The sequence below is a fragment of the Lithobates pipiens genome, unplaced genomic scaffold (genome assembly GCF_037356315.1).
Source record: "Lithobates pipiens isolate NorthernLeopardFrog02 unplaced genomic scaffold, aLitPip1_a1.2 Scaffold_18, whole genome shotgun sequence".
In the NCBI taxonomy this organism is placed as follows: Eukaryota; Metazoa; Chordata; class Amphibia; order Anura; family Ranidae; genus Lithobates; species Lithobates pipiens.
In genome coordinates, this window is record NW_027507758.1 from 601,022,703 (window position 1) to 601,036,382 (window position 13,680).

The 13,680-nt window shown below is 45.9% G+C and overlaps 1 protein-coding gene across 3 annotated transcripts in view; it reads right to left on the bottom strand.

Moving 5' to 3' along the window:
* FZD3 (frizzled class receptor 3) overlaps window positions 1-13,680 on the bottom strand; it is a 123,198-nt gene that overhangs the window by 15,902 nt on the left and 93,616 nt on the right. The window lies entirely within an intron of this gene.

Here is a 13,680-nt window from a genome sequence, read left to right on the forward strand (position 1 = left end):
AACAAATACTTGTGTGGCAAAATGAGCAGGGAAGGGCAAACCTGTCACACATTTTACATTTTTAAAAGCAAACCTTCCTTAGCACAGATGCCACAAGATTACAAACGATACTCCATTAGCCCCTCTCTATAACCAGTTACTAGGGTCTAACTTTTCTGTTTTTATTAAAGGAGTCTCACCAACCACAAATTCTGTATAGTAGCGTCTCTTCTTTGGATTGAATTGAATGATTTGAACACAGCAGACAGGATCTCCATGCATCTACACTATATGGCCAAAGTCTTTGGACACCTGAAGATCACACCTATATGGGCTTGATGGACATCCCATTCCAACGCCATGGTCATTAATATGGAGATTGACTCCCATTTTGTAGCTATAACAACTTCTTCTGGAAAGCCTTTCCACAAGACTTTGGAAGAGTGCGTGCCCATTCTGCCAAAACAGCATTTCTGAGGTCAGATACTAATTGTTGGACAAGGAGACCGATTTCAGAATCAGAATTTCAATTAATCGTAAAGGTTTTCAGTAGGCTTGAGTTTAGGGCTCTGTACAGGCCCCTCAAGTTCCTCCACATTAGTGGTCTTCAAATTGCGGCCCTTGGCTTTCCTTTATCCAGCCCTCATGGCATTTTTCCTCCCACTGACATGAAGCACTATTCCTCCCATTGACACCAACGATGGGGCACTATTTCTCCCATTGACACCAACGATGGGGCACTATTCCTCTGACACCAACAATGAGGCATAATTTGTCCCACTGACACCAATGATGAGACACTATTCCTTCCACAGACCCCAATGATGGAGCACTATTCCTTCAACTGACATTAACAATGGAGCACTATTCCTTCCACTGATACCAGTGATGAAGCATCATTTGTCCCACTGACACCATGATGGGGCACTTTTCCTTCCACTAAACTTAATCGTGGACACTATCCCCTCTACTGACCCCAACGATGGGGCACTATTTCTTCCACTAACAACTGTGAGGCACTATTCCTTCCTCTGACACCAGCGATGAGGCACTACTCCTTCCATTGACACCAATGACGGGGCACTATTCCTTCCACTAACATCAATTATGAGGCACTGTGCCTTCTACTGATACCAGGGATGGGGCACCAATTCTTCCACCGACACCAGCGATGAGGCACTCTTCCTTTCACTGACCCCAAAGATGAGGCAGTATTCCTCCCACTGGCCCTAATGATGGGCCAGTATTCCTCCCACTGACCCCAATGATGGGGTACTATTCCTCCCACTTTTGCCAATGATGGGGCACTATTTCTCCCACTTTTACCAATGATGAGGCACTATTCCTTTCACTGACTTCAATAATGGGGCACTACAGTATTCCTCCTCCTACTGACCACAGGTGCCATGTCATTTGTCTACTCACACCGAGCACCAAGCCTGAGGCATTGTTTACTCCCAATGATGCTGGAGCCTTTCCTACTCCCGTTGGCTACAGTTTGGCCCCTGTAAAGTCTGAAGGACTGTAAACTGGTCTATTGTTCACAAAGTTTGGAGACCCCCTCCTCCACACCAAAGCGGTCAACCCATGTCTTTATAGAGCTGGTTTTGCACACAGGAGGACAGCCATGCTGGAACAGAAAGGAATGTTCTTTGAACTTCTGTATAGAAGGACTACATATACAGTGGCATGAACAGTTCTCTTCGCTAGCAAGTACATGACCTTTATAATTTGGAGTGGCGGCGATATCAGTTTGATAATTTATGGTCCTACTATTTCACATAAAGCAAATACCGATGTATGCAAAATTGTGCCGAAGTAAAACATGGAAGGTGATTAGTTATAGGCCTAAAGATCTTTTCAAACATCCCACCCTGACTACCTAATGCTCAACTTCCTACAGCGATCTCCCGCTGCTGCTAAATACCCTTGTGCAGGGGTAGGGAACCTTGGCTCTCCAGCTCTTTTGAAACTACAACTCCCATGAGACATTGCAAGACCCTAGCATGACTGCTAGAGGCAGAGACATGATGGGATTTGTAGTTTCAAAACAGCTGGAGAGCCGAGGTTCCCTACCCCTGCCCTAGTGTCTCATGTCAGAGCTTACACAGGACTAAAGAGGTGACATGCTCCCCAATACCAAGAAATGCAGCATATCTTGCAGCAACTATAAAATAGGAGACAGTGGTGGCCCGGTAAAACTATAAGATAAGGTGGGTCAGAGGTAGGCTTTAAAGAGACACTGTCATCTTATCCATTTTTGACAGGTTCTCTGTAAGGAGCAATAACCTGTGCAATTTTTTGCTTTGAAGAAGGCGATTAAGGACATTGCATCAAAGGGAGCGTGGTGGACAAGGTAACAACTACTAAGTGGACCCAAGCCTACAATGGCTTGTCCAAACAGAAGTCAAGTGCTTTTGCGTGCACTTTGCAGGGGCCCTGGTGACAGCGTCAGGCGAGGTTTTTCTTTCAGTCATTGTGCAGTAAACAGAGCTAAAAGTTTTGTTAAAGGCTCTGGCAAGAGAGGCAGACAGGGTGTCTCGCTGAGCCTCTTCATGCAACAGCCTTTGGAATGGGGCCAGCCGAGACAGCTTTAAAGTAGTAATATTTATATAATTGCTTCCCTCAAGAATGCAAACAAGGGTGCAGGACTTAAAGCAGCAAACTACAGTAAAGAAATCCAGCCCGAGATGGATGGCATCCACGGAGAGCGCTCTAAGTGATGTCACTGGTGTCTAGTGTGGATAGGCTGTATTATTACTGACTGGTCTCTATAGAATAGATGAAGTGCATTATCAGTAATGTGATTGGTCTCTAGTGAATGGATAGGCTACATTCTCAGTGATGACACTGGTCTCTAGTGAATGGATAGGCTACATTCTCAGTGATGTCACCGGGCTCTAGTGAATGCATAGGCAGCATTCTCAGTGATGTCACCGGTCTCTAGTGAATGGCTAGGCTACATTCTCAGTGATGTCACCAGGCTCTAGTGAATGGTTAGGCAGCATTCTCAGTGATGTCACTGGTTTGTAGTGAATGGATAGGCTACATTCTCAGTGATGTCACCAGTCTCTAGTGAATAGATAGGCTACATTCTCAGTGATGTCACTGGTCTGTAGTGAATGGATAGGCTGCATTCTCAGTGATGTAACCAGTCTCTAGTGACTGGATAGGCTGCATTCTCAGTGATATCAACGGTCTCTAGTGACTGGATAGGCTGCATTCTCAGTGATGTAACCGGTCTCTAGTGATTATAAAGGCAACATTCCTGAATATTCACTGAATATGTGATGTCGTACGATAACTGGTGCTTTCACAGGCAGCAATAAAATCTGAATGGACGTCCTAAGCCTTCTTTCCAAAACAAATCTGATTGTTATGGCTTGAACTGGACTGGGAAAGCTCTGAAAGCTCACAGCTGCTTGATGACGATGTTCTTCGGTCTGTGGTATGACTACGGAGTGCTGGCAGCAATGTGTATTCCCTACATGTGTCATCATACAGAGGAGAGCAGCTGCTGGGATTATTGGTTTGTGCAGCTGGTGGGATCCGAGCAAATGTAGTGTGTTGTCTGGATGGTTCACCCCAGAGAGCTGTATAACCTCCAGGAGGAAGGTGAAGCTTGCCCAACATACATAATATATTAGCAGCCAGTCAATCAATGATGGTATTCCGCCTTCATTCTCCTATACTGGAAGGACCGATATTTTTTATAAACTACAAGAGGGGGTGGAGACAAGACCAGTCACCCTGCACAAGGAGAGGGAGCAGCGGTGATTGGTCTTCATTACAGGAAAGTCTCACACTGGATTATTGCACAGGTCTACACAAACAGACTGATAAAGACAAATGATCATTATAGGTTTTACTTAATGCCAATTTTAAGTGCTTATATGCCAATATTAGGTAATATTAACTAGTTACGGACCAGCCGCCGCAGTCGTCCTGAGGCAGGTTGGCTCCCCTGCGTGAATCGCCGCCATTGTACGTCGGGCACGTACACAGCGATCTGTGGGGGCACACGCCCCCATTCGCTAGCGGGGGAGCCAACTAGCTGGTTCCCGGGCCACCCACGATCGCTCTAGAGACAGGCAGAACGTGGGATCTGTCAGTGTCACTGACAGGGGAGTAGAGAGAGATCTGCTGTACCTAGTGATTAGGAACAGCAATCTCTCTCCTCCTCCAGCCCCTATACAGTTAGAAACACCTACCTAGGGAACATTTAACCCCTTGATTGCCCTCTAATGTTAACCCCTTCCCTGCTAGTGATATTTATACAGTTATCAGTGGCTATTTTTTAGCTCTGATCGCTTTATAAGTGTCAATGGTCCCAAAAAAGTGTCAAAAGTGTCCAATCTATCCGCTGCAATGTCGCAGTCCCGTTAAAAAATGCAGATCACGCCATTACTAGTAGAAAAATGTATTATAATAAAAATGCCATAAATCTTTCTCCTATTTTGTAGACGCAATAACTTTTGCGCAAACCAATCAATACACGCTTATTGTGACTTTTTACCTAAAATATGTAGCAGAATACATATTGGCCTAAACTGAGGAAGATCAAATACAACCAAAAGAAAACTCTATTTGTGGGGGAAAAAAAAGACATCAATTTTGTTTGGGCACAACGTCGCACGACCGTGCAATTGTCAGTTAAAGCGACGCAGTGCCTGGTCATTAAGGGGTAAATCCTTCTGGTCCTTAAGTGCTTAAAGTGGATTTCCACACAAAAGTGGAACTTCTGCTTATCTGATTCCTCCCCTCCCCATCCAGTGGCACATTTTGCACCTTTCGGGGGGGCGGTACCTGTTATTACAGGTACACTGTCCCCACTTTTTGAATCCCTTGCCGCTGCGACTTACATCAGCAGCTCAGCTCCCCTCCTACCTCCCGCTGGGCCAGTGAGAGTGAGCGCAGCGCACTTTGCGCATGCTCAGTAGGGACCCGCCTGTGAAGCCAAAAAGCTACATTGACGGGTTCCCAAACTTGCAATGGCGACGGCAGAACCCGAGTAGTAAACATCAGCTGCGGTTGCTGACATTGTTGGACTCCAGGGCAGGTAAGTGTGCTAATATTAAAAGTCAGCAGCTACAGTATATGTAGCTGCTGACTTTTACTTTTTAAAGGGGCTGGCGGAACATCGCTTTAAGTTCTTTTATGGCAATGTTAGTTAATATTATTTGCTTATATGCTAATAGTAGGTAATATGAACTGCTTATATACTAATGGTAGGGAACATGAAGTGCTTATATACTAATAGTAGGTGGTATTAAGTGCCTATATACTAATAGTAGGTAATATTAAGTGCTTATATGCTAATAGTAGGTGATATTAAGTGCTTATATGCTAATAGTAGGTAATATTAAGTGAATATATACTAATGTTAGGTAATATTAAGTGCTTATATACCAATAGTAGGTAATATTAAGTGCTTATATGTTAATAGTAGGTAATATAAAGTGATTTCATACTAATAGTAGGTAATATTAAGTACTTATATACTAATGTGAGGTATTATTAAGTGCTTATATACTAATAGGTAATATTAAGTGCTTATACACTACTAGTAGGTAATATTAAGAGCTTATATGCTAATGCTAGGTAATATTAACAGAGAAGTATAGCCAAAGCTTGCTGAGTGGATCACATAAGTGCAGTTCGTTTTGCACTCCTGTAACCCGTTTTCAGCAGAGATCACCCTCTGCTGACGTCATCAATGTCAGCCCAGGTACCACGTCACCTCGACAATGGGGACTTTGGATCTGTCAGGCACCTGGACTGACACCTGACTCAGCCTCTCAACGAGCCACTGAAAGCCTGAGACGGCCGCCCCTCCACAGCTTAGCGCTCCAATGAGCAAAGAGGGAGAAGAGCAGAGAGCCCTGACTGACAGTCTGTAGCTCTCTGCTCAAGGAGCTGTGAAAACCAAGTGATGGTTGATTGCTCAGTTTTCAGTGTGGAGGTTCCGGGGTACAGGTGCAGCATCGGACTGATGCTGCATCCACCGAGGTAAGTATTAATCAGGAAAAAAACAATTCCTATACTTCTCTTTAAAGTGCTTATATGATAATAATAGGTAATATTAGGTGCTTATATGCCAATGTTAGGTAATATTAAGTGCTTATATACCAATGTTAGATAACATTAAGTGCTTATATACTAATGTTAGGTAATATTAAGTGCTTATATACCAATGTTAGGTAATGGCAGTCACGGCATGATCCCTTTAGAAACGGCACAATCGTGCCCTTTCTAAAGAGCGCATGCGCTGATGACGGTGCACGCTTATATTGTAATTATCTCCTAAACCAGGGGTAGGGAACCTTGGCGCTCCAGCTGTTTTGAAACTACAAATCCCATCATGCCTCTGCCTCTAGGAGTCATGCTTGTGATTGTTAGGGTCTTACAATGTCTCATGGGACTTGTAATTTCAACACAACTGGAGAGCCAAGGTTCCCTACCCCTGTCCTAAACCGTGCAGGTTTAGGAGATATTTCCAGCACCTACAGGTAAGCCTTAATATAGGCTTACCTGTAGGTAAAAGTGGTTGTATAGAGTTTACAACCACTTTAAAGAGGAAGTAAACCCTAATGGGTTTACTTCCTCTTTGATTCCCTGCAAAGGTAAAGCATAATGGACTAGTATGCATCGCATAGTAGTCCATTATGTGTCATTTACCTGACACAGGAGCCAGCGAAGTCACCGCTGTCCCCTTGTGTACGGAACCTCCACCTTCTTGGTGGGTCTCGCTGCTCCGGCACTGTCATTTGACGGAGCCGTGATGACGTCACTCCCGCGCATGTGCACGGGAGCCACCACTCGCAGCATATCGCCGTTAACAGCGGCGCGCTCAGTGCGCCTGTGCGCCGCTGTCTACGGCGCATGCCGTCTTTTTGCAAATATCTCCTAAACCGTGTAGGTTTAAGAGATATTTCTTGGACCTACAGGTAAGCCTTAATCTAGGCTCACCTGTAGGTCAAAGTGGTTTGTAAGGGTTTACAGCCACTTTAAGTGCGTATATGCCAATGTTAGGTAATATTAAGTGCGTATATGCCAATGTTAGGTAATATTAAGTGCATATATGCCAATGTTAGCACCATGATTCATACACATGCCGAATGAGATTAGATGATATTTGCTGAACCCGGAGTTTGGCTTTAAAATAAATAGCTTTAAAAAAAATGACATGGGATGAAGTGGGATTCCCCTTTAAGCCATAGTGAAGAGCTGAAACATGGAACGGCGTCGGATACTCTGTATCGGACGGATTAAAGAGCAAACAAGAGGTTTGTTAGGCAGAGAGCTCATTGTGCATTTCCCAGCAGCCTTGGGTCAGACTGTAAACAGCCATTTGCTAATTAACCCAGCTCTAGAAACCTTTGCACGCTAATCCTTTGTACACCCCGTAAGAATGTGGCCTGTGCCACCGCTGCCAGCCAGAGCCGCACAATAACAATGTAATGCGAGCTCCATGCCAGATTCCAGGCCCAGGATTAAGTCACCTCCACCCAGAATAAGTGTCTGTGGGGGATGGGACCTGCCAGCTGCAACACAATATCAATAGTACAATGTGTTGCACCACAGTTCCCCAGTCGCACCACAGTTCCTAAAAAAACAACAAAAAAAACGGTTATACTGAAGTTTGATCCTTTCACTTCCAGAGAAGTTTTTGCATTTTTTTGGCAGACATTAGGCCCCCTTAAACATGACAGCAGAGTGTGAAGGTGATCTTGCAACTTTAGAGAGGCCCGGATCAATTCCACTAGAAAGCGGATAGTTGGCCGCTCAGATGTAGACTCCAAGCAGACACAACGGCCAGTTTACAGGGCTGTGCTGTCACTGATGATGTAATTCATGTCCATGGAAGCTATTCTGCCTTCCCTGGACCCCCCCAATCAAACAAACTAATTAAATTTTCCACTAAAAATGTACCGTTTTCTATGCATTACCTATTTTAGGCCCAGTTATCACCGGGTCTCTGTGCTTCTCTATGCAATGCAGGAAGAGTCTGACTTGTGGGAGGGGCCAGAAGGGTGCTGCACATTGCTTCCTGCCTTAATACTCTTTTCAAGGGCCTTCAGGCCTGATACAAGCAGTGGGAGATGTTATGCAAATATCAAAATACCTCGGTGGGTGGTAGATGTCAGTCTGGAGGAGTGGTGCATTTGCATGCAGACTGCCCAAATGTGACGCGGAGCCTCCACAATCCAAAGAAATGAAACCTAATGAATGGAAGGGGCAGGCTAAAGACAGTCAGGCTGGGGAGGAAAGGGCTAGATCACTGGTCTCCAACCTGTGGCCCTTTGGCCACTACTTCTCCCACTGACTCCAATGATGGGGCACTATTCCTCCCACTGACATCAATGATGGGGCACTATTCCTCCCACTGACACCAATGATAATGGGGCACTATTCCTAACACTAACACCAATGATGGGGCACTATTCCTCACACTGACACCAATGATGGAACACTATTCCTCCCACTAACACCAATGATGGGGCACAATTCCTCAAACTAACATCAATGATGGGGCACTATTCCTCCCACTAACACCAATGATGGAGCACTATTATTCCCACTGAGACCAATGATGATGGGGCACTATTCCTCCCACTGAGACCAATGATGATGGGGCACTATTCCTAACACCAACACCAATGATGGGGCACTATTCCTCCCACTGACACCAATGATGGGGCACTATTCCTCCCACTGACACCAATGATGGGGCACTATTCCTCCCACTGACACCAATGATGGGGCACTATTCCTCCCACTGACACCAATGATGGGGCACTATTCCTCCCACTGATACCAATGCCAATGATGGGGCACTATTCCTCCCACTAATGCCAATGATGGAGCATGGTTTACTCCCACTGACGTCAGGTTATTCTCTATTCTGGCCTCGGCCCAACCCTCCTAAAGCCAGAAGGACAGTAAACTGGCCCTTTGTTAGTTTGGAGACTCCTGGGCTAGATGATGCTGGACCTTCACCAGCCAGGAAATGAGGCGGTTTCTATCAGACTTGCTGCAGCTTCTAATGCACATTGTAAGAAGCTCACAGTGTGCAGCAAAATCAGAGTAAGCCGCTTTGGTACAACTGTGCAAGACTGAAAGGAAGACTGGAGGTCACCTTTAAATAAAACCTGCAAGAAGACGTGTTGGGGAGTATGGGGAGAAGGCTGTATGTGTACAGAATCATGAGTCCCCTGGATGAGAGGGGGGACATTGCACAGCCAGTGGCCCCTGGAATGGGTTGCCCATTGGTGGGAGTAGAGGGAGGTATACATAGGTAGGGCGAGGGTTGGCTTGCAGGTTTACATTTTTTTTAAAGTACTCTTATACCGATAGATAAATGGAGGTCAACGAGGACGGGGAAGTCTCTCTATACCTCCAGGTCTGAATAATCTTGTCTGCAGGTGACAGAGCACCCAGGAGAATTAGAAAGGTATGCTCTATATACTGATGACACCTACATATCTGGAACAAGTCTGACATTCCCCAACGGATAAACAGATAACAATTAGCGGTACGTGACAACCGGACACGTCACACAAGCCGATAAACGTGTACATTGCACTTGGTGAAAGATAATCATTTGTCAAGGCCGCATCATCCATGTCTTTATAAAGAGTGTACAATGACCGCAGGGGGCTTCAAACGCCTTTCAAAGAGGACCTGTCAACTCTAATTGGTCCATGTCAGGCATTCTCATCCTCACAAGCCACATTCATAATCAATGTGCGGTAGTCGTGCCATATGAGGGCGTCAGCACTCTAAAAACGCCTTTCTTGATAACTGTAAAATGATTAAAGAGCACCTGTCATTCTACAAATAGCATAGGTCAGCACAAAAAGAAAGAAAGAAAGCCGGGCTCCTCCGCTAGTAAAAGAGCTAGCAAAAGATCAGAAGATAGCGGAGGAGTCCGGCGAGAAGACCCTCCAAGACGGAAGAAGACCCCCAGAACTGTGCAATAAATTATTTTAAAACCTTGTGTTGTGTTTTATTTACATTTTTTCACCAGGTGAATGGGTAGGGGTACATTGTACCCCATACTCATTCACATAGGGTGGGGGGCCGGTATCTGGGGGCCCCCTTATTAAAGGGGGCTCCTGGATTCCGATAAGCCCCCCACCCGCAGACCCCGACAACCATCGGCCAGGGTTGTCGGGAAGAGACCCTTCTCCTCATCAACATGGGGACAAGGTGCAAAGCACCCCCCCATGTTGAGGGCACGCGGCCTGGTATGGCTCGGGGGGGGCCCCCACTTGTCCCCACCCCCTTTCCTGACTGGCCGGGTTGTGTGCTCAGATAAGGGTCTTATATGGACCTTTGGGGGGGACCCCCATGCTGTTTTTTCGACGTAGGGCTTCCCCATTAAGTCCATACCAGGTGACGGGGCCAGCGACATGTCAATCTCGGCGGCGACATTGACTTCCTTCGCTAGTCCCGGCTACCTGGAGCCACGTTCAAAATGAATGGACTGTCCTCCGTGTGTGGGCAAGTCCGTTCATTTCAAAAGTACGGCGGACTCTCACCATAGTCCGGTTGTGTGTGGGCAGGTCCGCTCGTTCGGAAAGTCCGCCGGACTTTCCAGCGGTTTGTCCGCCAGACTAAGTCCGCCGGATAGTCTGATCGTGTGTACGCGGCATTACAGATAGTTAAAAAGGTCAATGGTATAAGTGGGAATTTATCTGAGAGGCAGAAATTGCTCAATGCTGAAGGAACCCCTAGCAACCTCTGGAGGAACCCTAGGGTCCCACGGAACCCTGGTTGAGAATCCCTGCTCTAATGCCTATGGCTGTACAACTGTTGTATCACAGAGGAAATACATAGCAAGTCGTTCTTCGCTAAATTACCAGCTCCATCTCACCATCTGTTCAAGTTGCGTTCATTAAGCTTCACGTTTCCAAATACAACTGGAAAGATGAGGCTTTTTTTCAATTCTCCACTATCAATCAAACTGACCTGGCTGTGAACTAGGCTTTTAGCAAAAGGCTTGCAATCAAAAGCCCATTGTTCTGCAGGCAGTGCCATCTTTGTCTGCAAAAATGATGAATGAAATGTTTTATTGAAGCAGAGAAGTGTTGAATCTTATCAGCCCGTAACCAAATACTTGAAGAAAGTCCTCATTTAAAAAAATAAAAAAAAAGTTGTGCCAGGTCGGCCCCATTTCTTTATCTGTTCCCCTCTCAGAAACTTTAAGCCGCCACCTCAGGAAGAAATCCTCTCAAACCGTGCAGATAAAATAAGTCTGAAAATGAGCCATCTAGATCGTATTGCAGCAGCGAGATATCCCGGGCTGGAAAATGCTTCGAAACCAGAAATTCAGGTTCTGTGGTGGCCTCCAGTCCACCAGAGAAAACTCAGGCTCTGGGGCTGTACATATGTCATGTATTGTACAGATCAACACTGGGGACTGCAGGTTAAATAAGCTATACTTGCTGTATGCACAAGACTGAAAACACAGCAACAAAAAAACTATTGCATAAATAATCTGAAATTTTGGGGCCCCTTACACAGTTTTAGGCCCCCCAATCCCTGGGCCTGACCGTCAACATTCCCCAGGGGGCCCGCCCACTGGCAGTCCCACCGAGTCCCATCCCATGTCCTCCTCTTTCAGTCTCATCTCATATTATATATATATATATATACACACACACACACACACACACAGAGATATATATATATATAAAACCAATAGCTGGCTATAGCCCCACAGGGAGATTCCCTCCCCTGCCAGGAGAGCACAGCAATTATTGCAAGTGGCTACAAGAGCTGCTAGCGATAATTGTATGTAAAATCTGACAGGCTGGTCGTACTCAAGTTGACTAATTCATTCACTTGGGTACATTCAGCCTGCCCATACATAGTTTGAATCTCGATCGGAATCTGCTAAACAGACCGAGATTCCCACCATCTATGGCCAGGCCTTATCTGCATTCGAGCTGCAACCTTCACACAGGCCGATCCAGTTTTTCTCAGCAGGGGATCTGTCCGTGGGTCCCTTGCTGAGCAGAGCAGGCAACTGGCAGGTCCGTGTACACTCATGCCGTCCGTTTACACCCAACCGCCGCCTCCCCGATCCGGCCAGACGGAGGGGAATGGAGGCCCTTCCATCATTTCTTTTTGCCAGATCATATTGATGGTAGGTGGGTGTATATGGCCACATTGCTCCATAGAGAACAATGTGGTGGTTTCGATCAGGACCGCCTCAAAAACGGACAGGAGGACCCGATTGGACCACTCATGTGAAAGGGACCTGAAAAACAATCCACAAGGATTGCTTTTCAGGGCATTGGCTAGTTTAGTGAACATGGACTAACAATCACTGTATTGCTACCCATATTGCTGTCATTGTAACATGGAGACATCAGCTGGCATCTACTCTGCACACGTGTGAAGTTACTATCACTCTGCTATAAGGACAGTGATCGATATTAGGGGGGTGCAGGCTGTGACATATGTACAATGTCACACATGCTGTATGTGACTGGCTACACATACACCGTACATACTGTATGTGACTGGCTGCACATACACCGCACATACTGTGTGTGACTGGCTGCACATACTGTATGTGACTTACTGCACATACACCGCACACACTATATGTGACTGGTTGCACATACACCTCACATACTGTATGTGACCGGCTGCACATACTGTATGTGATTGGTTGCACATACACCACACATACTGTATGTGACTGGCTACACATACACTGCACATACTGTATGTGACTGTTTGCACATACTGTATGTGACTAGCTGTACATACACCACACATATATCGGTGCTGGATTGTAGCACCTCCTCAGAAATGTGTGTTTAACTCCATGATGGACCATGTTTACCAAGTTCAAATTGTAAGGTTTAACTGAAACCCCTAGCTCTGCTGATCCCCCACTCACTAGTTACCCCCAGCTCTGCTGATCCCCCTCTGACTAGTTACCCCCACTCACTAGTTACCCCCCGCCCTGCTGATATTCTGGTTTGCTGATCCTTCTCTCTCCCTGCTCACCTCCCACTATATTTCTAGCACGCTGTGCATTACATGTGAAATCTGCTAGTTTTTCTTGCTTTAGTCCCCCAGCTCTACTCCTCAGTTTGCTGCGACTGACATTTTTTGCATTCTTGCTGTTCCATATTTTGATCGTTTTAATAATCTCCCTCTAGTGGGCATCTATGGATCAGGATGTAAAAGCAGCATCCTTGTGGATGAAAGGCCACAGTAGCGATCCTTTAGCTATTGGGGAATCCTTAAGGGTTCATTTACACTTGCTTTGACTTTAACACACATTAAAGTGCCTACTTCTTCAACATGATTTGGTGATGGTGGCGTTGGTGTTTTTGATGCTTCTGTGATACTTTTTGGAAGCTTTTATGAAGCTTGGCAAATGCCCTGTGTGTGTTTATTTTCCATTTGTTTTAAAGGAGCCCGGCAGAACCCCAAGTCAGTAGTGCCCCCACTCAGCAGATCCCCAGCTCACTGGTACCCTTGTTCAGCAGATCCCCAGCCTATTAGTACCCTCAAGCAGCAGATCCCCAGCTCATTAGTGTTTAATAGATCTGCAGCTCATTGGTGCCCTTGTTAAGCAGATCCCCAGCTTATTAGTACCCTCATTCAGCACACACCCTGTTCTTTAGTACCCCCAGCTCTACTGATGTCCCACTCATTAGTACCCCCAGCTTT